The sequence below is a fragment of the Prunus avium genome, chromosome 1 (assembly GCF_965620075.1).
Source record: "Prunus avium chromosome 1, drPruAviu1.hap1.1, whole genome shotgun sequence".
Classification (NCBI taxonomy): domain Eukaryota; kingdom Viridiplantae; phylum Streptophyta; class Magnoliopsida; order Rosales; family Rosaceae; genus Prunus; species Prunus avium.
The window spans coordinates 4040739-4068560 of record NC_142284.1 but is presented as its reverse complement, the minus strand read 5'-3'; the positions used below and the strand labels follow the sequence as shown (position 1 = coordinate 4068560).

The 27822-nt window shown below is 36.3% G+C and overlaps 4 pseudogenes; 1 reads left to right on the top strand and 3 right to left on the bottom strand.

Moving 5' to 3' along the window:
• Positions 1 to 933: 933 nt before the first annotated feature.
• LOC110750893 (7-deoxyloganetin glucosyltransferase pseudogene) lies at positions 934 to 1824 on the bottom strand (annotated as a pseudogene).
• An 840-nt stretch (positions 1825 to 2664) lies between these two features.
• Positions 2665 to 3288, bottom strand: LOC148297169 (secreted RxLR effector protein 161 pseudogene; annotated as a pseudogene).
• Positions 3289 to 13347: 10059 nt separating this feature from the next.
• Positions 13348 to 17073, top strand: LOC148297168 (uncharacterized; annotated as a pseudogene).
• Positions 17074 to 21716: 4643 nt separating this feature from the next.
• On the bottom strand, positions 21717 to 22550 carry LOC148297167 (7-deoxyloganetin glucosyltransferase pseudogene; annotated as a pseudogene).
• Positions 22551 to 27822: the final 5272 nt, after the last annotated feature.

Sequence of the window (27822 nt, the reverse complement as noted above, 5' to 3'; positions counted from 1 at the left end):
CCCAATAATGTGAAAAATGCGGTTTCCTATCCTCCATTGTACGTTTGCCACCCTCACTGACGCAGGTGGCATCAAAGGTGAATGAATCACCCGAATCATGAAACACGGGCAAGGCCCACGTACCCAATGCCCGACCCATGTGCCCAAAAGACCTCTTTGCGTCTTGTTAGCTGTATATTATGATAATAATTGCACGTAATCGTAGTAGCTTTGCTAACTCCCGCGAAACACTGATGAAATATTATGAGCCACCCAACAACGACCCCAAATGACACAAAGGAGGAGATGTAACTTTGGAGGGCTTGGATCCAAGGTGACACCAAATTTGTGTATCAAATTAGTGTCCAAACGAAAACAGTCAAACTTTGTAGCGTCCAAATGATTGGAACTATGTCTAGTCCAATCCCATAGACTAGTATCACCCTTGGGACTTATTTTATTGTCCAATTTAATGAGTCCAGGCTCATTTTCTAATGTGGGACATGAATAACATTACTTGAGGGATCCCTCAATCAAAACGGGACTCAATACATATAATTATTTATCATGATGTTAATGTCTAGTCTTTGGTTCGAATGTGTCTACCAGTTGCCTAACCCCCTTCTTCAGTCCTTCGGTCCTCATCCAGCACGATACACAACTGATATCCTCCCACAATCAAAGTTATATCAACACTTCTTGTGGTCTCAATTTGTACAAGCACCTGTGACCAAACTTCATTTCCCATTCAAGATCAATTGGACATCAAATCAGAGGAATTTCTTTATACATGATACACATATAGATTGTACCCCACAAATCATAAATACAAAATTACCCTGGACACGTTTTTCTTGTAATTTAATTTCAAGAAAATTGTATTAACAGTTTTGAAGAACAAGAAGATATATCATCGACAAGATAATTAAAGACATTCTCATACACATGTAACATCTAGCTTTTCCTCAATAGTACTTGATTCACAAAGTTGTCTAAGTTTGCAGATGAAGAGCCATGTGGACTAGCGGCTTCTTCTGCCAGTTTCTTCCACTCCATGACCTTGTTTTTCATTTGCTTAGCTTTCTCTGCCCCTATTAACTCTTTAACAAGCTTTCCCACTTGGTCTCTCTTGGCATCTTTACTAATCTCCATGCCAATTCCCCACACATTACAAACACAATGACAATTTGTTTGCTGGTCAGTAAAGATTGGCAAGGAGAGCATAGGCACACCTGCACATAGGCTCTCAATGGTTGAATTCCAACCGCTATGTGTTAAAAATCCTCCAACTGATGAGTGCTCAAGGACTTGCTCTTGTGGGCACCAACTTGCTATAAGGCCTCTTTCCTTAGTTTCAGCCTCAAACTCGGGTGGAAAAATCGCTGATTTACCAGCAACCAGATCATGCCTAATTACCCAAAAGAAGGGAAGCTCGCTGTTTGCCAGTCCCCAACCAAACTCCACAAGTTGTTCCCGTGTTAATACCGCTACACTTCCATTCACATAAACAACAGAGTTTGGTTCTTTAGAATTTAGCCATTTGAGCCACTCAGTTTCTTCTTTCCACAGACTATATACCATAGCCTTCAAAGGGTGCTCTGGTATCTGGTTGAGAAGTAATTGGAGAGGGTCAATTGCATAAATAAGTGGAAACATGGATGAGAGAGCATCGAAAACTTCTTTCTCCAATGTATCAAAACTATGAAGAACAATTGCTGAACCTTTACCAAATCTTTGGGTTGCTTCCAAGCATAAGATCCAAGATGCTTCGTCGGGGTCTGTGCTAATAAAGTTGTTTGGGAGATCCCTTAACCTGATACCTTTCATACCTGGAACCCAATCCATGACATTGTCAAGAAAGCCATTTGTTAACCAGGTTTCATCTGCAAATACCCAAGTCAAGAAAAGTAAGCTTTTATATGTCCCTCACATGTCCTCAACAATAATTAGAAAAAACACAAAGTTTCCAATACAATTTGTAAGTTGTTGAAATAAAGTTTGATTTGGTACTTATTGTTAGTTTAAGGGAGAAGAGGTTTAGAGAATGGTTGGTAGTGTTTAGGACAATAACTTAATTTGGAAAGGAAAACTTTTGAAAGAGTAACAAAGTAGTTTTATTTTAGGGGTTTTAACTGTAGACGTCCCTGAACTTTGCCTCGATTTGCAATTGGGTCCCCGAACTTTTTTTTTGAGGCAATTACATTCGTTAACTCGACAAATAATTCCAATTGGGTCCTACCGTCCAACTCTGTCAATTTGTCCAAAGTCATTTTCAGCCACAATTTTTCTTCTTATTCTAGATTTCTCTAGTTATAATACATTATATAATTAGTAGGATGTTTTTAGTGACTTTAACTTGTCTACTTCTCTCAATTTTTCTAGATTTTTCTATATTATTCAAGATTTTTCTTTATTATTCAAAGTACCAGTGTGCATTACTTTTTAACACTCCTCCTTAATGCACATTTGTGTTACTTCGAGCATGCTTCGTAGCAGTTTGAATTTTGGTCTTGGAATGTCTGCAATCTGCTCCTATGTCTTGCAGTACTTGAGCTCAACTTCTTTGTTTGCTGAGACTTCTCGTAAGAAGTGATGCTTGATGGCGATATGCTTTGTCCTGTTATGGAACACTGGATTCTTTGCTATTGCTATAGTAGACTTGTTGTCGCAAAATATTTCAGTAGCTTATGTTTGGCACTCTCCCATATCTTCAAATATTCTTTTGAGCCAAATAGCTTGACATGCTGAACTTGCTGCTGCTACATACTCGGCTTCTACTGATGATTGTGCAACGGTATCTTGTTTTCTTGATGACCCTGAAAATATACCAGACCCAATTGTAAATACATAGCTTGATGTGCTTTTCATGTCATCTATTGATCCAGCCCAATCATTGTCTGTGTAGCCAAATAGTCTTGGATCTTTAGTGGACTTATACCATATGCCATAGTCAATTGTGCCCTTCAAGTATCTCAATATTCTCTTTGCTGATCCATAGTGCATTTGATTTGGACTTTGCATAAATCTTGATAGTAAGCTCGTCGTGTACATGATGTCGGGTCTTGTTGTTGTTAAGTATAGTAAGCTCCGAATGAGACTTCTGTAAACTGATTCATCAACTTTACTTGATCCATCTTCTTTTCTTAATTTCTCATTGGTGATAAGTGGAGTTGCCATAGTCTTGCACTCGTACATCTTGAATTTTTTCGAAAGATTCTCAGTATACTTTTTCTGGCATATGAAGATTCCATCTTCTTCTTGGTTTATTTCAATGCCCAAAAAGTAGTGCATCAACCCAAGGTCACTCATCTCAAATGTTTTCATCATATCTTTTTTGAACTCTTAATTATTTCTTCATTGTTTCTAGTGTAAATGAGATCATCCACATATAGAGAGACGATCAATATATCGGAGTTACCTTGAGTTTTGGTGTAGAGGGTAGGCTCGCTTTTGCTGCTCTTGAAGCCTGCATTTATGAGGTACTAGTCTATGCTGCTGTTCCATGCTCATGGCCCTTGCTTGAGTCCGTACAAGGCTTTCTTTAGCTTGAGTGCTTTATCTTCTCCTCCTTGCTCAATAAATCCTTGTGGTTGCTCCATATATATTTCTTCTTCGAGCTCTCCATTTAGAAATGCAGACTTTACATCTAGCTGATAAATTCTCCATTTCTTTTGATCTGCTAGTGCCACCCGTGCTCTTATAGTGTCAAGTCTTGCAACTGGTGCAATGGTCTCGTTGTAGTCTAGCCCGGTTGCTGCAAGTAGCCTTTAGCTACTAGCCTTGCGTTATGTTTTTGTATTGATTCATTAGGATTAAATTTGGTCTTATAGATCCATTTAACCCCAATGATCTCTTTTTCTTATGGGCGATCAATAAGTTCCCATGTTTTGTTTTTCTCAATTGTTTTAATTTCTTCTTCCATAGCTTTTCTCCAGATTTCTTCTTTTACTGCAACTTCAAATCTTTCTGGTTCTATAGTTATGAAGTTACAAGTCTCATATATATCTTGGAGTGATTTAGTTCTTGGTTCTGGAGATCCTTCATGTTGTATAGATGGAGGAGTTGTAGGTGGTGGAGTCGTACTTGAAGTTTCTTCAGTTTCCTCTCTGCACGGTCGTGTTATAGTAACACTTTTCTTTTCAACTTTCTCTTCCTCCCAGTTCCATGACATCGATTCATCGAACTCAACATCTCGGCTTATCATGAACTTCTTAGTTTTGAGATTGTAGACTTGATAGCCTTAATATTGGGAACTGTATCCCAGGAATATACCAACTTCATATTTTTCTTCTAGCTTGTGTCTTTTCTCCTTAGGAATGTGCACATAGCAAATGCATCCAAATACTTTGAGATGCTTTGCTGATGGCTTGATATTGCTCTAAGCCTCCATAAGAGTCTTATTTTGTAAAGCTTTTGTTGGGCGTCTATTTAGCACTGCTGTATACACAGCTTCTGCCCAAAATGTGTTTGGCAAGCCTTTTTCAAATATCATGGATCTTGCCATCTCCATGACGGTTCTATTTTTTTCTCTCTAGGATTCCATTTTGTTCAGGGGCATAGCCAACTGTTAGTTGATGCTCTACTCCTTCATCTTCACAAAATTTGTTGAATTCTTTAGAGGGTATATTCTTTTCCTCTATCACTTCTTAGAGCTTTAATATAGTGGCCACTTTGTTTTTCGATATGGGTTTTGAATTTTTTGAAGATATTAAATACTTCTGATCTTTCTCGTAGAAAATAAACCCACGTCATTCTAGTATAGTCATCTATGAATAGGATAAAATACCTGTTGTTATCAAGAGATGGAGTCCTCATAGGTCCACAAACGTTTGTGTGAACAAGTTCCAACAAGGCCTTAGCTCCAACAAGGCCTTAGCTCTCCAAGCCTTACCAGATGGAAATGCTTGTCGATGTTGTTTGCCAAGTTGGAAACCTTTACAGACATCATGGATCTCTTTTATGTTTGGAAGGTCTCTCATCATATTTTTTTGATAAAGAGTTTTTAGTGCATAAAAATTAGAGTGGCAATATCTCTTTGTTTTACCTTTGAGTGGAGCAAGTCCTTTTTCCAGCAAAGTAGGAAACTATTTAAATCCCATGACACCGCTTGCAGACATAGTGAAGAAGAGTACCACAGGGATTCCAATTTCTTCAGCTGCTGTGATGGTGAAGCTCATCCAACCATCTAAAACCATGTGAGACACCGGAGGAATATTGGCCCTGCCATTGAGTTTCATGAGGAGGTCACGAATGTAGCCGGTAAATTATTTGTGAGTGACTCACCAAGCAAACAAATGTATTGAGTGGTGTCTTCTTCCAAGCTTGGAATGCCATCTGGTATGGTTTCGAATTGAAAACTAGGCAAGCCATCGAGGGAGTTGGGTCTAAGAGACTTGAGGAAGAACTTGTGAATGTACTCTGTGTTGACAAAGGTGATATGGAAACCTCTGTGGTGGAGTTTTGCAAACTTAAGCATTCCCTTTACATGGCTTTGAACTGGAAGAGGAATGCAAACAACATGAGGCTTGCTGTTGGCTACTGCTTCCTTGGAGCCCATCTCTACTCTAAATATTTGTTTTGTGTATTTTGTGTATGTGTTTGCACTCTCATAAATGCCAAGTTTTATAGGGTTGGCACCATTTTTTGTGTGGGTTTTACCCTGTTAGTATCAAAATTGTATTGGCATTTCTTAGACTCTGGCATAGGTTGGGAATTAGTGTGCGAATATTGTTTACTGGAAGTTTTGGCGCAACACATTCAATCCCAGATTTTCGAAGCATGACTTGATCGATATGAGAAACTTGATTTCAATTAAATCATGACATAATCATGCATTCACAATAGGATTCCTAGTTGAAGTTATTTCCAATGCCATTGTTATTTAAGTTAATATATTAGCGTTTCCTATAGTGACGTGCACAGTGCTCATCTATTAATTAACTTATTTTAGGAGATATTGTTTCTCCACAAAAGAGTGGCTGTTTGGTGTCATCACTTAGAGTCCATATTGAATCAAAACTAATATTTATAATTGAATAGTATTTGGTCTTTTGTTTTGACGTCTTTCACTAGAGTCCATATTGGATTAGATTTGATAGTCATAATTGAAGAGTGTTTGTGGACTCTTGGGTTTCTGTCTGACTAGGGAGAGTGAGTTTTGAATAAAAGAAGTGTGCCTCTCTGTAAGCGTATGCATTTTGTGATTTTCTTTTGGCTTCCCTTGACAATTTTGTACTAGGACAATCGTTGTATTTTCTCAAGCTCTATAGTTTAGATTAAGAATTACATCTCTAGGTGCTCTTATCTAGATACATTATGATGGTCAACAATGTGTTTTGACAAAGGTAAGTTTTGCATTGCATTACATGGCATTAAAAAAATTCCTGAAGATTATGACTAGTCATCTTTCCTCCATATGACTAGTCAACGTTTGCATTATTAGGATTTCCAGCTCACTGTTTCCAACTGGATCCTACCCATTTGTTTTGTCATATTCTGCGAAATTCCCTGTTGCCTTGTACGATTCTAACCTAGGAATTTTGGTGTAAAAGCAAACCAATTCCTCATTTGGCAACCATCTCTTTTGTGGGTGAGTTTTTGGAAAGTTTCTTAGAAAACTTTAACTTCTTCTTCCTCAAGAGCAAACCTTCATATTTTTCATCTTTAAGTTTTCCAAACTGATTTTTCGAAAACTGCATTTGAAATATGAAAACCTCATCTTGCTAGATCAAACACTCTCTCATATGTATCTAGGTTAGATTCAAGATTGATTTCTTCAAGAGTATGGTTTCTTGAAGAAATTGGTCATTTTCTCTTTGAATCCAAATTTCGTTTTTGTCTGAGTTGGAGTTAGCTAGCTGGTGCCATGGGATGAGTAAGCTGAAGAAGGAGCTGCCATTGCCATGAAGGACCAAGCTGCTGGTTTTGCTAAGCTGGAGAAGAAGATTGCATAAGGAAAGGTATAGCTCGTCTTCCTAAATAGACATAGGATTTGTTGAGCTTGCTAGTGTTTCTTGTAAGAATCTTTTTGCTTAGTGGATTGCCTGGTCCGTTGATGACCCACAGTTTTTCCCAATGGTGGGTTTCTGGGTGAACAATTTCTGGTTTGCATCTATGTAATTTTCTGGGTTTGTGTTCTTGACAGTTGACTAGTCATCACATGATGTTCATGTATTTATGGGTTCGTGTTCTTGCGATTGACTAGTCATCATTTTCTACTGTCTGATGTTTACTTGATTATGATGCTTTCACACACTTTCACCATAGTTGTTGCTAGCACAAGGGATGCCTAGATTGATGGGTCCTTCTGAGTGCCTAGGTTGTCACTAGTAATTCTCTAGGCTTGCAAGTACATATTGATATGCTCTGTGTATGTTCTTGGTAGTGATTATTCATGTCTGACAGTTGACTAGTCATAAGAGTTTTGGTCAATGTCTAAAGTGTGTGAAGTTTGTTGTGTTTTTGTTTGAGTGTCAATTAAATTTACCCATCGTCACCTAAGTGCCAATTTCAATTGGTATTAGAGCGTCAGCTCTTAACACAAATAGAGAGCTCCTAGGATTTACTTTGGTGTTTAGGTGTGCTCACTATGGCAAGGGATCGAGTTGCTGGATCTTGCAACTCCCCGCATTTCTTTGATGGAAATAACTATGCTGCATGGAGAGAAAAATTTGAGATATTCTTTGATGCTCTTGATGAGTATGCAAACGAATATCTCACAAAAGAGTGGATACCTCCAGTCAAGACTGTTGAGGGTAAAGTTGTACCCAAACCTAGGTTGGAATGGACTGAAGCATAATCTTTTGTTGCTCATTACAACAAGAAAGCTAGAAATGCCTTAGTTACTGCCCTGTCTAGCACACAGTTTTCACACATACAACACATTCCTAATGCTAAAGAACACTTTTGAAGAACTTAGGATGTCTGAAACTGAGTCTATTTCTGATTTTCATGGGAGAGTTGAGATGATCACAAATGAAGCTATGAGTCTTGGTCAACCTATTGATGAACTTCTTGTTGTTCAGAAGATTCTTCATGTTCTTCCCTCTAGGTTTAGAGCAATGAAAACTGCAATCATGGAAGTCCAAAATTTGAATGAAATTAAACTTGGCAAGCTTATAGGGAAATTGAAAACCTATGAGATGGAGTTGAATATGGAAGAAAATGACACCAAAAAATCAAAGAGTGTTGCACTTCAAGGAGTGCATGATTCCCCACTGAAGGGTGGAGAAAAATCCTCAGTTTTTTAAGATGAGATGGCATTGTTTGTCAAAAAGTTTAGAAGAATTCTTAAGAATAAGGGGAAGTTTGCAAGAGAGGATAACTCTGGTAGTGAGAGAAAGTTTAGACCATCAACTGATTGGTTTAATGAGAGGAACAAGGATGTCAAACCCTTCACTAAAGACTTTAGGAAATCTGTCAAATGCTTCACATGTGGAGGCATTGGGCATTATACTGCCGATTGTGCAAACAACCAGAAAAAAATACTCCAAAGGAAAGGACAAAGCCATGAAAGTAAGGTGGAGTGAGAGTGAAAGTGATGGTTCTCAAGAGGATTCATCATCCTCTAATGATGATGATGATCAACAAATTGCCTTTGTTGCCTCTGTGCAACTATTTTCTGATGATTCTGCCTCTGATTCATTTTTATGTAGAAAATATGACTGCTTGTTCAAAGAGACATTTTCCTTGAAAGAGGAAAATCTCAAACTTGAGGCAAATAACCATGGACTCCAACATGAAGTTCTCATTTTAAAAGAAACCAAAAAGGAGTTAAGTGACAAGTTTGAGTCCCTCGAGAATGAAATTTATGAGCTTGTGTTAATTAGGAGAAACCAAGAAAATCAAGTAAATGTACTCAAGGAGAGCAACATTACTTTCCTGAATTCAAACAAACAGCTCCTAAGTGAATTGAATGAGGCAAAAAGTAAGATTATATCTATGACCATATTGGTGCCTAAAAAATTGACAAAATGTTGAATATGGGAAAACTTCATGGGGACAAAGGTGGTCTTGGATTTAATCATTTTGATTCTAGTGCTTCTCGCTCCACCACTAAGTTTGTCAACTCTAAAACTTCACCAATTGCACCGTTTGATGTACAGTAGGTAGTCAAGAAACCAAAGTTTGTTCCAACTTGTCACAGGTATGGGTTGACTGGTCATATTCGACCAATCTGTCATATGTACAAAAGAGATCAGACTCGAAAATTGTCTTCCAAGTCTAGAAGGAATCCCAGATCTTTGCAAGATCAGGTTGATCATTTGCTAAATGAAGTAACTAAGATTGCCAAACCTGTCTCTCCTAAAATGAATTCACCCACTGTGCCTAAATCTACTTGGATTGCAAAAGGTCAAACCAAAAGTCTTATTGTACTAAATGCCTTTGCTGCTTCAAACACCAACTCATGGTACTTTGATAATGGCTGCTCCATACATATGTCTGGTGATAAGAGTGTTTTCTCATATCTCAGTCCTTTTGATGGAGGCACTGTGACTTTTGGGGGAGGTCACAAGTCTCAAGTAGTGGGAAAAGACAATGTGTGTATCCCTGTTTTACCTGAGCTTAAGAATGTTAGATTTGTTGAGGGTCTCACATCCAATCTCATTAGTGTGAGTCAGCTGTGTGATGATGGAGTGGTAGAAGTTAGATTTTCCAAGCATGGCTGCAAAATTGTTGGAAAATGAGGTAATGAGATTGTAAGTGTGACAAGATCAAGAGACAATTGCTACTGCATCGATGGAAGTAATGATGCCAAAGATGTGGCTTGCAATAAGGTAGTGAATGAAACTAATGTCTTGTGGCATCAAAGACTTGGACACGTGAACTTTAGAGACTTGCACAAATTGTCCAAGAGAGAGTTAGTGAGTGGTCTACCAAAGCTTGACAAAACTTATCAACATGTTTGTGATGGATGTCAATTGGGCAAACAAGTTAGAGTGTCACACAAGAAGGTCAAACACATTCAAACCAAAGTATGTCTAGAACTTGTTCACATGGACCTTGTTGGTCCCATTCAAACCTTGTCCATTGGTGGCAAGAAATATATTCTGGTCATTGTTGATGATTTCTCTAGGTACACTTGGGTCTCATTCTTACGTGAGAAATCTGAAATATTTCAAAGGTTTAAATCTGTCTGTCATCTTTTGCAAAAAGAGAAGATGACTAGTCATTTGCCTCTTGTTAGAATTAGAATAGATCATGGTTCTCAATTTGAGAATTCTCAATTTCTGAAATTTTGTGAGGAGATGGGAATTAAGCATGAGTTCTCTGCGCCTATTACACCTCAGTAAAATGGTGTTGTGGAGAGAAAGAATAGAGTTCTTATTGAGATGGCTAGGGTGATGCTCAATAGCAAAAATCTTGCTAAACATTTTTGGGCTGAAGCTGAAATACAGCTTGTTACATTTCAAACAGGGTGTTTGTGAGGTCTGGCACCAAACAAACTCCCTATGAGCGTTGGAAAGGCAAGAAACTTAATGTGTCTTATTTTAGAGTCTTTGGTAGCACATGTTATATCTTAAGAGATAGGGAACACCTTGCTAAGTTTGACTCTAAAAGTGACAAGGGAATATTTCTTGGGTATTCCACTTCAAGCCGAGCCTATAGAGTGTACGATTATAGGACCGGAACCATCATTGAGTCCATAAATGTCAATATTGATGATTTTGCTGCTTCTACTGAGATGGCATCAGATGAGGATGGTCTCTTATCTCCTCTGCCTAAGGAAGAATCTCCAGGTTTGGATCTAGTGGTTGACCTGTCAACTCTTGACAATTCTGGTCCATTTGACTTGTCAACTAGTCATAATCAACCTCTGAATCCCAGCCCATATGTCCCTGTTGAAAGCTCTCAAGCAAGAAGAGTTGAATCAGTTTGTTAGAAATGATGTTTGGTACCTTGTTCCTAGACCAACCAACACCAATGTTATAGGTACTAAGTGGATTTTCAAGAACAAAACTGATGAATAAGGTAATGTTGTTAGAAGTAAGGCTAGATTGGTTGCTCAAGGTTACACTCAAATGGAGTGTATTGACTTTGATGAAACCTTTGCCCCAGTTGCAAGGCTAGAATCAATGAGGCTACTACTTGCCATTGCTTGTCACTTGAAGTTTAAACTTTATCAAATGGATGTCAAAACTGCATTTTTGAATGGAATCTTGAATGAGGAGGTCTATGTTGAGCAACCAAAGGGCTTCAAAGATCCACATCATCATAATGATGTGTTTCGATTGAAGAAGGCCCTCTATGGTTTGAAACAAGCTCCTAGAGCATGGTATGAGAGGCTATCCTCTCACCTTCTAGGAAATGGTTATGTTAGAGGGTCGGTTGACAAAACATTGTTTGTAAAAAGGTTCAGAAAGGATGTTTTGACTGCTCAAGTGTATGTTGATGATATTGTGGTTGGTTCTACCTCTAACTTGCATGTTCAAGAATTCATACATGTCATGACTAATGAATTTGAAATGAGTCTTGTTGGTGAGCTTAATTATTTCTTAGGTCTTCAAATCAAACAACACCATGATGAGATTTTTGTTTCTCAATCCAAATATGCAAAAAATCTTGTGAAAAAATTTGGTTTGGAGACTGCAAAATCTGCAAGAACTCCGATGAGCACTAGTGCTAAAATTCATAGAGACTTGCATGAGAAAAGTGTCAACCAAACTCTCTATAGAAGCATGATAGGAAGCCTTCTCTGCTTGACTGCTAGTAGACCTGACATTTCTTATAGTGTAGGAGTTTGTGCTAGGTTCTAAAGTGATCCCAAAGAGTCTCATTTGTTTGCTGTCAAAAACCATTGACTTTGGTTTGCGGTATACCTATGACCAAGGTATTAAATGTCGATATTATCGGCGATTTCGTTTTTTTGAAGGGGCGATATTTTCGCACATATCCACGTAATTACCGTCAATATATCGATAATATCGGAGACGATAATTTCAACATTTTTCATGCGATAATTATTGATAATATCGCAATATGAAACCCAAAAATACATGAAAAATGTTGAAAAGTCTCCCTGTTTCGCATAGAGGGATTCGAACCCCTCTCTCTGTCAACCAGCCACTGCTCCTTATCCAACTCGCTGCGGATGTGTTTGTGATTGTATTTTCGGCGTGTAATATTTATAACATCTTTAAAATGTCTGCAAGCTAATATTTGTTATCTAGGATAAATTTCTATATTAAAAAAAACACCAAGGGTATTCAAACCCCTCCCATTTTACTCCTTCAACACCTTAACCACCATATCACTTATGTTTTTGTGAAAATATGCTAAAATATTTTTATATATACATGGTTTTGTTTTGAATTCTTTTTGCAAGAAACAAATTTTCACATGAGAATGAATCTTTGACCATTCCTTTTCAAGTTTCTACATTTTGAACTAGTCACCACGTTTCAACTTACATCACTTACCCCACCATTCAACCACTCACCTAACTAATTAGTTGTAGTCATATTTCTATATATATATATATATATATATATATATATATATATATATATATAGTTAGGTAGCCCTATTTCTATATATACAAATAAAATCAAATTGTCCCATGCCGTCCCTTATTTCTCAACATCTCTCCAAAACAAAACATAATGCTCATGTTATTCTAAACATCTATCAACCTCAATTTCCCCCCAAGTTATAAAAAAAACTGAACTATAGTAAGTTATTCTCATTCATTACTATTATTTAATTTGCATATTTATTATTATCTATTCCAAATTTTTGGTGGTATTATATTTTAAATTGTGTCAATTAATTACTTAGTATGGCATGTGGTTTTTAATTTTTCTATTCTTTATTTGGTCACTTACATGTGTGTTTATTATATCTTAATTCATTATTAAAGACTTTATATGTTTTCATCAAATTTTGGTACATTTGTTTAATTATTATTTTATTGTTGGTCCATGCAGATTCTATTTGGCCTTTACACAAAGGGTTCCATATTTAAGGTAAGTTTACAAACTTATATTTATATTATTTTAATTTATACAACTACAAAAAATTTGTGTGGACCCGTGCATGTGATCTAAGAACCAATACTTGCATGTTAATTTTTTGAAGTAATTAAATTAAGTAATGTTGTATAATTATTCCCTAGGATAATTTTAATATGTTTAATTTTATTTATTATTTTATTATCGAATTGGATTATTATTCATTATTAGGTTTTATTATTCCATATTATTTTTATAATTACTTAAATTCCTACAATCATTTTCTTTACTTCCTATTTAATTCTTCTGTAGAATAACTTTATTATTTAGGTTCTCTTATATAACCGTCACTACTATATTTTTTGGCCAAAAAATAATTACCTAATTTCCATAAAAAATAAATATAGGTACGTTTAAGATGTTTAGTGGAGTTACTAAATGTGATCCAGCTTAGGAACATGGAGACCCAATAGACGGAAACAAATATGGCACAATTTGCAAATATTGTGGTCAGGTAATGAAGGGTGGTGGAGTGACATGACTTAAGTACCATCTTAGTGGATTAGATCCAAGAAATAATGTCCAACAATGCGATAATGTCCCCCCCAGAAGTGAAGGCATTCATCACCACATTACTAAAAAATAAACAACACCATAAGGAAAAGAAAACACATGGAATGGAAAATATTCGAGCTGGGCTACGAGGAGAAGTCATTGGCCAAGCGGTTGACAGTGATGATGATGACGATAAGGACGAATGTGATGATGACATGGGACCTGAAGAGCAACGCAATTTCAAACAAGAATTACGTGCCTCCAAACAGTCAGCATGGGAAAGAGAACACCTCCATAAACTTCCTAATAGAGCACAAGGTTCCGGGACAAGTGGTGGTGCACAAATGAGACGGGGAGCAAGTGTTAGAGAATCACAACCAACACCACCAATAGCCCCTGCTGAAAAGCACGTCAAAAGAGTGTTTGGAGTTATTTCACTGGAGGTAATGTGAAGGAGGGAATTGGGCATCTAATTAGCAAGTTCTTTATCTATGAAAATTTCCCTGCTGAGAAGGCATCATCACATCATTTCAAAAATATGGTGTTGGGATGTCAACATGCCGGTGTTGGAGTACAACCTCCCACTCCCTATGAGGTAAGAAACAAACATTTGGAAATGGAGTATAAAGACATTAGCGAGTATGTGTTAACAAGTTGAGGTCAAATTGGAAAACTAACGGTTGCACAATCAAGTGTGATGGATGGACTGGCCCGACCAGATTGTCTATCATAAACTTCATGGTATACTCCAAGGGAAAGAATTTTTTTGAAGTCTGTTGATGCTTCAGACCATATAAAGAAGTACAAGTATATTTACAACCTATTGAGGGATGTAATCATGGAGGTGGGAGAGCATAATGTTGTCCAAGTCGTGACCGACAACGGTTCTGCATTTTTCAAAGCTGGAAAAAAGTTAATGAAGCATCATAATGTGTTTTGGACATCATGTGCAGCACATTGTATTGATCTCATGTTTGAGGCAATGGGGAAGAGAGAGAATATTGCTAATGTCGTAAAAAGAACTAGAACGATCACAAATTATATTTACAATCATGGTTGGTTGTTGGCAAAGATGTGTGAATTTTGCAAAGGAGAAATTATTCGTCCAGCTACCACTCGATTCGCCACCAACTATATTGCATTAGACAGCCTACTTAAGAAGAAATCAGGGTTTAAGCAACTATTCACTAGCGACGATTGAGCCAACCACAATTTCAGTCGCTCAAATGCAGGTCGTTTGGTGGAAAGTAAGGTGCTTGATCATGCTTTTTGGACTCAATCAGAGCATGTGTGCCAAGTGTTTGAACCTCTTTACAAAGTTTTATGGATTGTTGACACAGAAGTGTATCTATGATGCGTGTAGTGAAGGAGGACTTGGAAAGAAAACATGGTGCAATTAAGGTGGGTCATAAAGATAATTGATGACCGATGGAATAAAACATTATACCACGATTTGCATGCAGTAGGTATAAATTATGTCATAATTTGCAATTCATTTCTTTAGTTGCATAAGTATTATTTCTCTTATTAGAGTATGTGTTTCTTTGAATAGCATATTATTTGAATCCTCGATACCAATACAGACCCGGTGTTGGAGATGATGGTACCCTTATACGTGTTGTACACAATGTATACTAGTACTCTAAATTAGACCCTGCATCACCAGCAGTTGGCCAATTTGGAAATGAGGTACACAATTACTTAAATTATAATAATTACATTGTTGGATTAAACTAACACGATTTATTGAATTCAGCAAACATGGTTTAAAGATGCAAGAAGAACTTTTGGAGAACCAACATCAGTTGCTGCTCGAACAAAAATGTCTCTTAGCGAGTGTAAGGAGGGTGTATTCAATTCAGATTTTAAATTATTTTAAAAGAGTTATAAAGTTGATGGAGTTTAATTGAATTTAATTAAGTTTGACTGAATTCTACAAACTCCACATAGATTTTGACTGAAATTGTGTATAGATTTTAACTGAGTTTGTTAGAAATTTATTATTGATTTTAATTGAGTTTATAGCGATGGCGGTGATGATGATGGCAATGGCGGTGGCGATGGTGGTTTGTAAGGGAGGTAGTGGGGGTGGCGGGGGGAGTGAGGTGGTGGAGGAGGTGGGGGTGATAGTGATGGTGGTGGTGGGAGTGAGGTGGTGGAGGTGGAACTGGTTGTGGTGGTGGTGACGGTGGGGCTGATAGTGGGGGTGGTAGTGGTGGTGGAGATGGGGGTAAGGGTGGTGGCGGTGGTGGTGGTGACGGTGGGGGTGATGGTGGGGCTGGTAGTGGGGGCGACAGTGGGTGGTGGTGGTGCTAGGGGTGGCGGAGATGGCGGCAACGACGATGACTATGGTGGTGGTGATGGCGGTGGCAACGACTATGGTGATAGTCATAATAAGATGGTGGTAGTAGAAGTGGTGAAAAATCATATTTTGAGAATAAAAATAATATATCTATCAAAATCTCTAGGGGGAAGCAAAGATTTGTCATGACCTAAAATTAGTCTATTATCAAACGAAATCCACCACTTTTTGTGTTTCCTTTAAAATCAATGAGTTTTTGAATACACCCAAACTTTTATGAAGTCTTTTAAAGTCGTGATTGAATACATCCAAATTTGAATGGAGTTTAAAAAGTTTGAATTGAATACACTCATAATTGAATAGACTTCTATAAAATCGTGATTGAATACACCTAAACTTTTAAACTTCTTTAAAATCTTTTAAAATCTAAATTGAATACACCCCCTACATATTTCACTATCAGTTTATAATAGAATTTGTTGGAGTTATTAGACTTATCAACATTGTTTTTCATTATAGCTGAATGGTGGATCATGTATGGGACTGATGCACCAACTGTGAGAAAGTTAGCAATCAAAGTGTTATCACAAACAGCTTCCTCATCTGCTTGTGAAAGAAATTAGAGTACATTTGCACTCATACACACAAAGCAAAGAAATAGGTTGGCTCATAGTAGGTTGGAAAAATTAGTTTATTGCTACTACAACCTGAAGCTTCAAATTCGAGATAAGGAAGCAGAAATAGATCATGTCAAATATTGTTACTGAAGATGATGATACAAAGAGTAACCAACTTTATCAATGGATTAGACCTCTTCATTTAGATGATGATGAAGGCAACCCAGCTCTAAGAGTTGCTGAAGAAGCATGTAATGAAGGGATAAATGTAGAAAGAGTATTAGAGGAGGAGGTGGGATCTAGCAGCGCTGACACTTTGGAAGAACTTTTGCGCCCAAGACCAAGAAACACTGGAATTCCACCTTCTTCCAATCCTACACAACCACAAGATCTTGCTGGTACTAATGATAGCTCTAGTACAAGATCAGGAGACTCACCTACCACCGGAGGTGGGAATGATGAAGGATATAGTGGAGCTGGAGGTAGTGGTGGATATGGAAACTATGTTGGACCACCCCCCGAATTTATAAGCCCCTTCACTGGTGAGGCAAACTTCACGCATGCAACACAAGATGAGGACCATGGCAGTAGGCGGGCAGGACCAGGAATTGGTGCCATAGGGAAGGACTATACTCGTAGAGAAAGAGGCAAGGGGACTTTGTCAAGTTAAGAAGATGACTCGTTATCTATAACTTCGGACTCTGTTGGAGTGGGAAGTAGTAACTATGGTTATACTCATAACCAACCATTTCCCTACCCTTCATATCCTATTCCTGTTGGGATGGAATCGAGCGACTCATGGAAAGAATCTGAGACTCAATCTTCAAATGATTTTGCTTATGGACAACGTCAACCAATCTCGGATCCATATGGGTGGCATGTTAACAATTACATGCAAAACTATTTTGGGGATTAATCATTTGATGACTACTCTTCACAATATATTTACTCTACACAGAGAGATGATGAAGATAGTGAAAATTTTGAACCTCATAGGAACTCTATGTGGTACTAAGTCACTCATGTATCTTACCATGCAATGTATAGAGTGTAAAATATTGTAGTAATTCATTATATATAAATGATTATGGTGTGTTTAATCTTCTTTCATTAATTACTACATATTTTCTACACATACAGTGTTTGCCAGCTCGCTATATAATCAACTTAAATAAGTTAAATTCATCATGCAATGCATTTCCTTCCAATTTTTTGTGATAAACTAATAGATAATTGACTAAATAAACATCCTGCAAAGTTTCAATAAAAATTTCCAAGTTTTTCTTACAATTTCTGTGGTTTTTATTCAATTTTTATCGATATCGATAATATCCCGATATTTCCATCAAAATTTCCGTGTTTTTGGACTACCGATATTTCTGATATCATCGATATTTTAGTCCTTGCCTATGACACTAGTGTCAATCTTGTTGGGTATAGTGATGTTGATTGGGCTGAGTGTAGTGATGATAGGAAGAGTAATTATGGGGGAGTCTTTTATGTTGACAATAATCTTGTTGCTTGGCATAGCAAAAAATAGAACTCTGTGTCATTATCTACTGCCGAGGATGAGTATGTTGCAGCTGGAAGTTGCTGCACACAACTCCTCTGGATGAAACAGATGTTGGATGACTATGGTCTTTCTCAATCATCCTTCCTAATCTACTGTGATAACATGAGTGCAATAGCCATTTCCAAAAATCCAGTTCAACACTCCAGAACAAAGCATATAGACATTAGGCATAATTTTATTAGAAAACTTGTGGAAGACAACATTTTAACATTAGAGTTTGTTCCTTCTGAGAAACAACTTGCAGACATACTCACCAAGGCCTTGGACTTTCAGAAACATGTCACACTCAGACAGTCCATTGGTCTTTGCTCAATTGATTGATTAGCATGTCTGTTCCTTGTCTTTAGCACATTTCAAAAAGTTGACTAGTCATATTACCTGTAGTTGACTAGTCAAGTCTAATTAATAAATTTTTTTAAAAAAAAAAAAAAGTTTAATGGATATGCCACAGTTTCACATCTCTCATCTCTGATAGTATGAAGTTTGACTGCTTCTTGTGCTTTGCCTGATTTGTGCATAACCCCCTTTCTTGTTTAGAGTTATTAGATGAGACTTAATTTGTTCTATCTTATCCTCTTGGTGAGCCAAGTGTCTATGCTTCATTTTGGACTGTCATTGTTATTGCCTCTTAGCTTATCTCACTCTCTTAGTCAATCTATTCAGTATTTCAAAAAAATAAAAAGGGAAGTGTGACCAATGTAGTCACGGCTCTAGGAAGGTATAAGGTGATATGATTGAAGCATCTAGAGCAAAGAGCCGTAAAATTGGGCCATTCAAGCACTTATGTCTGGGATGTGCAAGTGAAACAAAATAAATAATCTAATATTTTGTCAATAAAGAGTTATGATACTTGAACTTTGAGCCTAAACTTTGATCATGTCATAAATTTTCATTGTATACATGTCTCTCCAAGAGAGATAAGATATCATCTCTTGTGTCCCTTGGCTCTGAACCTCCCTATTCCAAAATATGCCTTGTCTCTGAGCATGAAATGCACTTCATATTCTCTCAGAGTTGATTGCCCATGTAACCTTCATATGATTTTTTTCTTTCTTCTATTTTCTTTTATTTCTTTTAATTCATGTGCTTAACGACTTGGTCTAGACAATGATTGCTAACACATCGTTGATCACTTGCTATGTTTGCTAGTTCTTTCCTGTGAATTAGTACATTTCTTAGTCTTCCACAGGGTCGATACTAAAATTGCTGCATGTTATGATATTGCCTTGGTTGACTAGTCAACATATGCTCACGCTGGTTGTGGTTGACTAGTCATCCAGTTCTGCTTGTTATGATGTTGCTTTGATTGACTAGTCAACTTATGCTCACGTTGATTATGGTTGGCTAGTCATCTGGTTCACTCTTTCCCTATCAGTCTTTTTCAGCTTAGCGGTTATTTTTTTCTTTTTTCGTTTTGGATGTTTCTTTTTCTTGATTTAGCATCCATATTGGATTAAATTTGATAGTCATAATTGAAGAGTGTTTGTGGACTCTTGGGTTTCCGTTTGACTAGGGAGAGTGAGTTTTGAATAAAAGAAGTGTGCCTCTCTTTTGACATATACAGCTTTCGACATATTTGGTTTTGAGTATATTGATTTTTCAAGGGAAAGCTGCTGTGCATATTTTTGAGATAAGTCATGAAGTATTCCTTGTTTACTTGGTGATTTATCAAATCCTGTCATCATCATATGGCATTCATATGCATGTAGATGACTCATACGGTTGAGGGCACCAAGACCGTTGTAGCATTTATCTTTCGACGAGCTTGAAGAAACCATGACCAGCATTGCGTTCAACATAAGGAGTGTCAAAAATCATCTTGTGACACAAGTTGAGTTACAAAGAATTCGGTAAACATTATCTAAAATGTGTCTAGGACGAGTGTGTGAGTACTTCTTGTAATTATCGTTTTTATAGTGGATTTGTGTTGGACTAAGGAGTCCCATGGATTTTCCCCAAAGGTGGGGTTTTACCACGTAAAATAATTCTCTGCGTGTTCCTTTGTTTTATGTTCAACACGTTTCAGGATTGATAAGCCATATCAATCCTGCTACCGAAGTTTATTTTTATTTATTGATTATAATCTTAAATTGGCCTATTCACCCCTCTAGGTTGTTTGTGCCTGATAAATCACGGCCATGAGCTGGCCGAAGGAGCCCTTTCTCTCGGCCCTAGCACTTGTTCGCAGAGGCTGAAACGCAGCGTTTCGCTAGGGTATTTCGCCTTCCTAAAAATAAAAGAAGAAAATGCTAAGGCATGATCATCTCGGCCTCAAGCGTAGGCCGAGGCCGAGGCCGAACAAAATTGCGACCAAGGCATTAAAGGCAAATCATCACGTGACAGCAGGGTCCCAGGCTTCATTTAATGAAGTAGTGCCTGTTTAATGCAGCAAACCCATTGGCCACAAAGAAGCATTTAATGCATGAGGGAAGGTGGGAAGTGACTGAAGTCAGGATTTGGTGATGAGGATCAGATTGATTAGACGTGGACATTCTCACAAGAATTCTGACAGCCTGAGATGTTGGTTCACCAGCTATCCAGGCCATAAATGCGTCTCCACGGCCAGAGGCTCAGAACCCACGATCAAGAGCGGCGGCCGAGATTTACCGGGATTTCTGGGGTCTTACCACCATACTTCACGATCCCAAATGTCGATTGGACTACCCACTTGCGCTAATCAGACTCCACTACGAGTAAATTCAGCCTCGATTACTCATCCAGGGACTCTTCCTATAAATACAAGACTCAAGCTACATTCAAAGGGTTCAACACCAAAACAAGCCTCCCACGGAGCAACTTATTTTTTCCTGTAATGCACTTTCAATATCTTTACTTGCTTTCCTAGGAGTAGTGGTAGATTGTAAACAAAATCCATTCATCAATATATCATACGACCCTTGATTTTCAAGGCGCCGGAGCACCATCCTTGTTGTTCGTTCACTCACCCCATATATCACACGACCGTCGCTCCCTGAGCAGCGCGCCGGAGCACCACCCAAAACCCACCACCAACACCATCACTCAACGGCCTTGTAGTTCAGGCCGTGAACCTAATAGCTAAGACCAGTTCCTCTCTGGGCTACAATCGTTTGACTAGGAAGACAGATCGTTTGACTAGGAAGACAGATCAAACAGGCGCACCACTTATCCATCCAACACTCATCAACATATCAACGCACGGTAAACCGTGCTGGCACGCCCGCGCACAACCGCACCGTACCCAAAAGCAGGAAACCCTGTGTTAACGCACATCCCCTCGGCCCGGAACCCCAGGCCGTGAGATTTGCGCGGCATACATAGGTATTCTTAGTCATTCTTAGTCATCTTACGGGTAATTTCATACCCAAAACGAAAATATTGTTTTTGTGTGGAGATTATTTATTTTTGTGTGGCTATATCATGACAATCACTGCTATATGCAATTGAAAATGAAAATTGTTATCATGAGGTTTTTTCTCCGCTGAGCAGCTGAAGACTAATTTAGATAATGATAAGAATGGCATATTGAGGCATAGATTTGTTCCGTGTAGTCGTTTGAGTTTGGGCTTCGACCCCTATATTACCAAAACAATTAAAATAAATAAATTCTTTTTCAAGGCTGTCTCCTGTCTACATTAAAATGAGGGAGTCTGAGACGGAGCTGTCTTTGTTATTATGAGTCCCATAATGTGTTTCTTAAATAAAATAAATTGAGGGTTCACGTAATCAAAGTCAAATTAACACTTGTCGTGGCTATTTGTTTAAGTCCACACACTGTCGATCCTTAACCGGATGCCTTTCATTCCTGGAATCCAATCTATGTCCTTGTCCAGAAAGCCAATTGTTAAGCAGCTCTCATCTGCAAATGCCCAACTGAAGAAAAATTTCATCTGTCAAGAAATAGGAAATCTACCAGAAAAACAATCTAAAAGTGAATAAATGGGAGCCTATTGGCACTCTTAAAATGTCATCCAACAATTTGGGAGCGCCAATCACACCTCCCAGAAATTAAATATGCTTGAGTAATATTCACCTTTTAGTGGAGCAAGTCCTTTTTCAAGTAAAGTGGGATATTGTTTATATCCCATGAAGCTGCTTGCAGAAATACTAAACAAAAGTAGTATAGGGACTCCAATCTCTTCAGCTGCTGTGATGGCGAACATCATCAAACCATCCGAAAGGATGTGATTCACCGGAGGATTGTCAGGAGGTTCTGTGTGATTCAGTTTTCTGAGGAGGTCTCGAAATGGAGCCAGTAAATTATTTATGATGGACTCACCACCAAGCAAGAGCTGGTCTTGAGTGGTATCTTCGTCTGAACTTCGAAGGCCATCTGGTATGGTTTCAAATCGGAAACTAGGCAAGCCGTCGAGAGAGTTGGGTCCTAGAGACTTGAGGAACCTCTTGTGATTGAACTCTGTGTTGACAAAGGTGATATGCAAACCTCTATGGTGGAGGAGTTTTGCTAATTTAAGCATTGCCTTTGTATGGCTTTGAGCTAGAACTGGAATGAAAACAACATGTACTGGCTTATTGGCTACTTCATTGGAACCCGTTTTAGATTGTGTGTTTTTGTGTATCCCCAACAAATGCATTGGTTTATAAGGTTGAAGAAAACTATAAAAATGGCTTCCGTAGTGGGTAATGTTGTCTACCCTATCGCTTGTATTAAAAAAAAAATTAAAAATCAACCACTCCAACTCAACTCCGTCTCCTCCAACCCCCGTTTCTTATTTTAAGTTGAGAGGGTGTAAACCCACACATATTGTTGTATCTGTTAAGTCTGAATTATAAATCATATGTGTTTTAAATTAATTGCGACTCTTATAATTATGACATTATTTCTTTGTATAAATTCGGCTACACATTAAATTTATGGTTTTGGTGTGTACGTTATTCATTGCACACTTGTATTTTATAATTGAGAGTTCTCTATGATGAAATTTAAGGTCTGATTAATATATTTCTATTGTTTCGAATAAAAAATAATGAAAAAAAAATTAGTTATTTAATTAATTTACTCTGAAGCTTTACACTGGCCATTCGTTTGGAATGACTAATTGATATTTTGCAAAGTTCACACTCCAACTTATTTTATTAATATGTTTAATTAATGACTTTATTTCAATAGCGTCGGTATATTAATATTGTAATCATATTATTGTTGATGTTGGATATCAACTATCTTTTGCTTTGGAAAATGGATCAAGTTATGTTATGTATGGTGTCTTTCGAGTATTTTATATAACTATACATATATTGCACTAATGATTGTGTTTAAAGTTTATCTTATTTATGGGAATAGAGATTTACGTGATTTTCAAGCATGATGGAATCGAGATACTAGGTGAGTTCTCCAAGAGTACATGTGACCTGCACCCTGCGGGAGTTTGCCCGCCTCGAAACTCATTCAGGGATAAATCCCTTCCTAACGTCACATAAAATAGAACTTTTGCCTTAGGGATGAGCAGAAGAATATCTCAAGGATATCTCCATAGTTTTATGAGTGCTATATGAGTCACGCAATATGGATTGTTTCTACCACATTGAACTTCCTTAATGGGATCTCCAATCACAGAAGTTGGGTTACCTCCCTAGGTGACTCCCTTATGGGCTTAAGCACATCCCCCTTGACATTTTGCATTAATAGCCTCCTCCATGAGGCATGCATATCAAGACTAGCCTTCACAAGGCATATATAATGTAGGTCATATCTTTGTTCTCCGTTTTAGCGCGCTCTAAACCTGCATGTTATTGGAAATATTTCCTACACAATCTTGCACATAAACGATTAGTGGATTTCACCTCAGTATAATCGGAAATTAGATACGGATTGGTATACATTTAAGTATAACAGAAAAACATCAACCATTAAATCTTATGATCAAGAATACCTCTCAAGTCCATGAATTTTTGAATACACTTGCTACCACTTATGAATGACAATATAAAATTAATTCATTAAATAAATTTAACTATAAACATTGAGTACTTCAAGATACTCTTACTCCTTTTTGTGCACTCCAAGTGGTTGAAATCATGATCGCATATCCAGGTTGAAATTGTATCTTCTTGATTCTCAATAGGAACCTATAAGACAATAAGAAGTCTCTACCAAAATTTTATACCAAGGTAATCATTAGTTGCACACATTTTCATATCAAAATTGAAGACAAATTAGTCTCATAATAAAATTTTATAATATAAACAAATTTCACACGGACACAACATGTTTGCCAAGGAAATATAAAAATTATTATGTCACTAAATGAATGTAATGAATCTTTCCCACAAGAGCATAAAGAAATTGAAAACACACTCAAAATTTTGGGAAAGAGAAAAGGAAAGCCTACATAAATGAATCTAATTTTTTCCAGCATAAAAGCAAAAATTGCTTAATGATAGTAACAAATAAAATTACAGCATTAAAGTTCCCTTTGAAAAAAAACAACTCCCACAAAAGAGGTCCACATGGTTTTAAAATAAATAATAATTATTATTAAAAGCAAATAACAATAAACATTTAAAGGCTAATTAAAATAAGATAAATCCTGACAGAAGAGATATCACAACTTATACAATAAATATACCCAAAAAAAATAATTTAGTTTTAAAGAGGTAATCAAACCATTTAAAACTAATCTCGAAAAATTGTATTCTACATAAAATAAGTATTGAAATTAATTTTGTATTTTGAACTCCCAAATAGTTAAGGAAATTCTAAACCCCCACAAATTAGGAAATTCTCAAAATATATGAAGACTGTACCAAAAATTTATTTATTTTTTAAAATTCATAAGATATGCCAATAATACTTTAGAGGATTTACGGGTTGCAAACCTTACACCAAAACTCAAAATTAAATGCCACTATGACAGCAAAATTTAATGTCAAATATGAATACCAATTTAAGACAAAATCATATCATAGCAATTTACAGTTTTTTCAAATATTAAAGCGATTTTGAGGCCAAAACAGATGCAAAGCTTTTGACATCGGAACTGCAGCAATACTATATAATCAAACCATGAAATTTCTAATCTGCAAGTTCAACGGAAAAAAAAAAAAAAAAAACTTCTGCCAAGCTGAACTGTTTTTAACACAAAAATAATGCAATTAAAATTTCTTAACCATGTTAATTGAAATAATCACCCAACATTATTAATAACTTTATTGCCAATACAATTATAGGAATTGAGTGGACCATTAGACAAATCTGGATAATTAATTTCAATAAAGAAAATGACATTTATTTTTGTATTTTGTAAAATATATGCATATGCACAAAATAGAAGAGTCAAATTTAATTTCTCCATAAATGTAAAAGTTCTAATTGTTGAATCAATTAGCCAAAATAAATTGTACCACATTCATTGCAGCAATGCTCACAATTGCATAAGATAGAGAATTAATTAGTATAACTTATCTGGAGGTATATGATACTCGACCCCCAATATCTCGATTCCATCATGCTTGAAAATCACATAAATCTCTATTCTCATAAATAAGATAAGCTTTGGACAAGATCGTTAGTGCAATATATATGTATAGTTATATAAAATATTCAAAAATTCAAAGTAAAAGAAATAAAGCATTCTGCAGAATTTAACTGGTCATATAATACATTGCCAATTTAGAGCAATGAAGGTAGAGATTACTTATCTTGATCTTCATAGTCACCGTTAGAGAAATTAACTTGCTTTAGCAATCTAGTGTTTACCTATTTGCATAACCAATGAAAATGCTTGTACCAACAAATTTTATGGCAGTACACCAAAGTTTTCAATTAAATTGTATAAAGCGGCAATTAAGAATAGTTTTGAAATCAAATATGTGTAGTGCCCAACAATGTGAAATGAAATCAAAACAATTGAAGCAATCAATATGAAGCTTTTTGACAAAATTGAATTGCAGCACTAATTCTTTTGGATTGAACCTTCAGTTTAAAAGCAATAATAAAACCTATATTAATTGTCCCATTTAAATACCAGTGGAAAGCTTCTACAACAGAAATTATAAAACCAATTACTCAAAACTGAAACCGTTATAGTCACAATATACAAAATGATTTCCACGATAGTTAAATACAACATAAATAAGTGACGAAAATTTGAAATATATATATAGGCATATATGCACAAAATAGAATTGTCAAATTTAAATTCTCCATACATGTAAAAAGATCTAATTCTCAACATTGATGTATCAACCAACTAGCTAATGGATTTATACAAAAACAAACGGTTCGTTTTTCTCCCAAATTTGAAACAATGACAGCCAGCAAAATAAAGAATAATTAGGCTCAATAAAACTTGCAATAATATCACATAAATGAAAATACATAATCAATATAAAAATTGAATACACAGATAGGCCAAAACTAAAACTGACGCAATATTAGATTTTGTATTCAAAACAATTAAACTACAAAAAAACTGTTTGCAAGTTTTTCCCTTTCAATAATTGAATATTCAAATCAAATTTGTCTTCATAAAAGTAAACTTAATTGTCTGTTGACCAATAATTCTTACTAGGTACAAACACTGTCTATCTCATATACCAAGGAAACTCATATGCAATAACAAAACAACCAACTGATATTTTGAAACAATACTAGATTATATAAAACCAAAAACATATAATTAACAGACTGTTATTGTTTTTATTTATTATTTATTATTATTATTATTATTATTATTATTATTTGGTTTTCCAAAATTATAAACCAAATTAAAAAAAACTCAAGATACGTTTCAGCAGTAAGTAAACCCCGGTTAAAATACAAAGAAAGATCAAGTTGATTTACAGTTGTTGGCTGCTCCAAAATTAATTTTAAAACATTTCAATAGCGATAAAATCTCATAAACCTTTCTATCCAATTTCGAAACATAAAAATCTATAATATTATCAAAATATTAATTGACAAAATCAGTACACCGATTGAAGACAAAAAATTGGTCAAATCAAAACCAAAACTGACGCCAAAGTAAATATTTCAAAATAACCCAATGAGTAGCAATAAAATGTTCCAATGACATTGAAGTAAATTTTGATAGTAATTAAAATATAAATATATTAAAGTTGTAGATATAACATGATGTTGTAAGGCTAATGGCTGAAAGAAATCAAAAGCAAAGTAAATCAGTTTTTGATTTCATAACTGATAGGATATTTATACCAGGTAGCTGTAACGTTGAGCTATAATAATAATACCACATAAATTAGTATGTAGGTTTTTTATTTTCAAACACTAGCAGTAATTGCCCAAATGATAGCAACAAATTATAAAAATATAAATGTACTAACAATATTTAAAGTAATTGAAATTGCATAGACAACATGAAAGCTTTAAACTGCATCTACCCAAAATAAATCGTAATTTTCATTTTAAAAATCTAGTGCAATACAAAAACTTAAGTCAAAGAGTTAAATGGTATTAAAGCAATAACAGTACGGGAAGAAAACAGCTTTAACATACAAAGGTTTACTAGACATATGGTTTCACATATATAATCAAACTTATGCTATGATAAAGACACAACCTAACAATTATGATTTATTCGAAATACATGTAAGATAATACTTTGTTTACTACAGTTTGAACCAAGCGGCAAGTGGTAATCTCATCAATCAAGTATTCAATTGAGGCTTCAACAGGGAAGGTAGGGTGCATCTGAACCAAGGGGTCGCTGAGGCTGCGAGGTCGGATATGGGTCCCCTGCGACTGGATGGGGATATCTCACAGATCCTTCCTACTGCTCCAAGGCGTTCGGACAAGGGCAAAACAGTTTTGGGGGAAGATATCACTGCGGCTTCTGCTATCTTGGGGCCGCCAACCTCATTCTGCAAAGGTAGTATACGACGTGG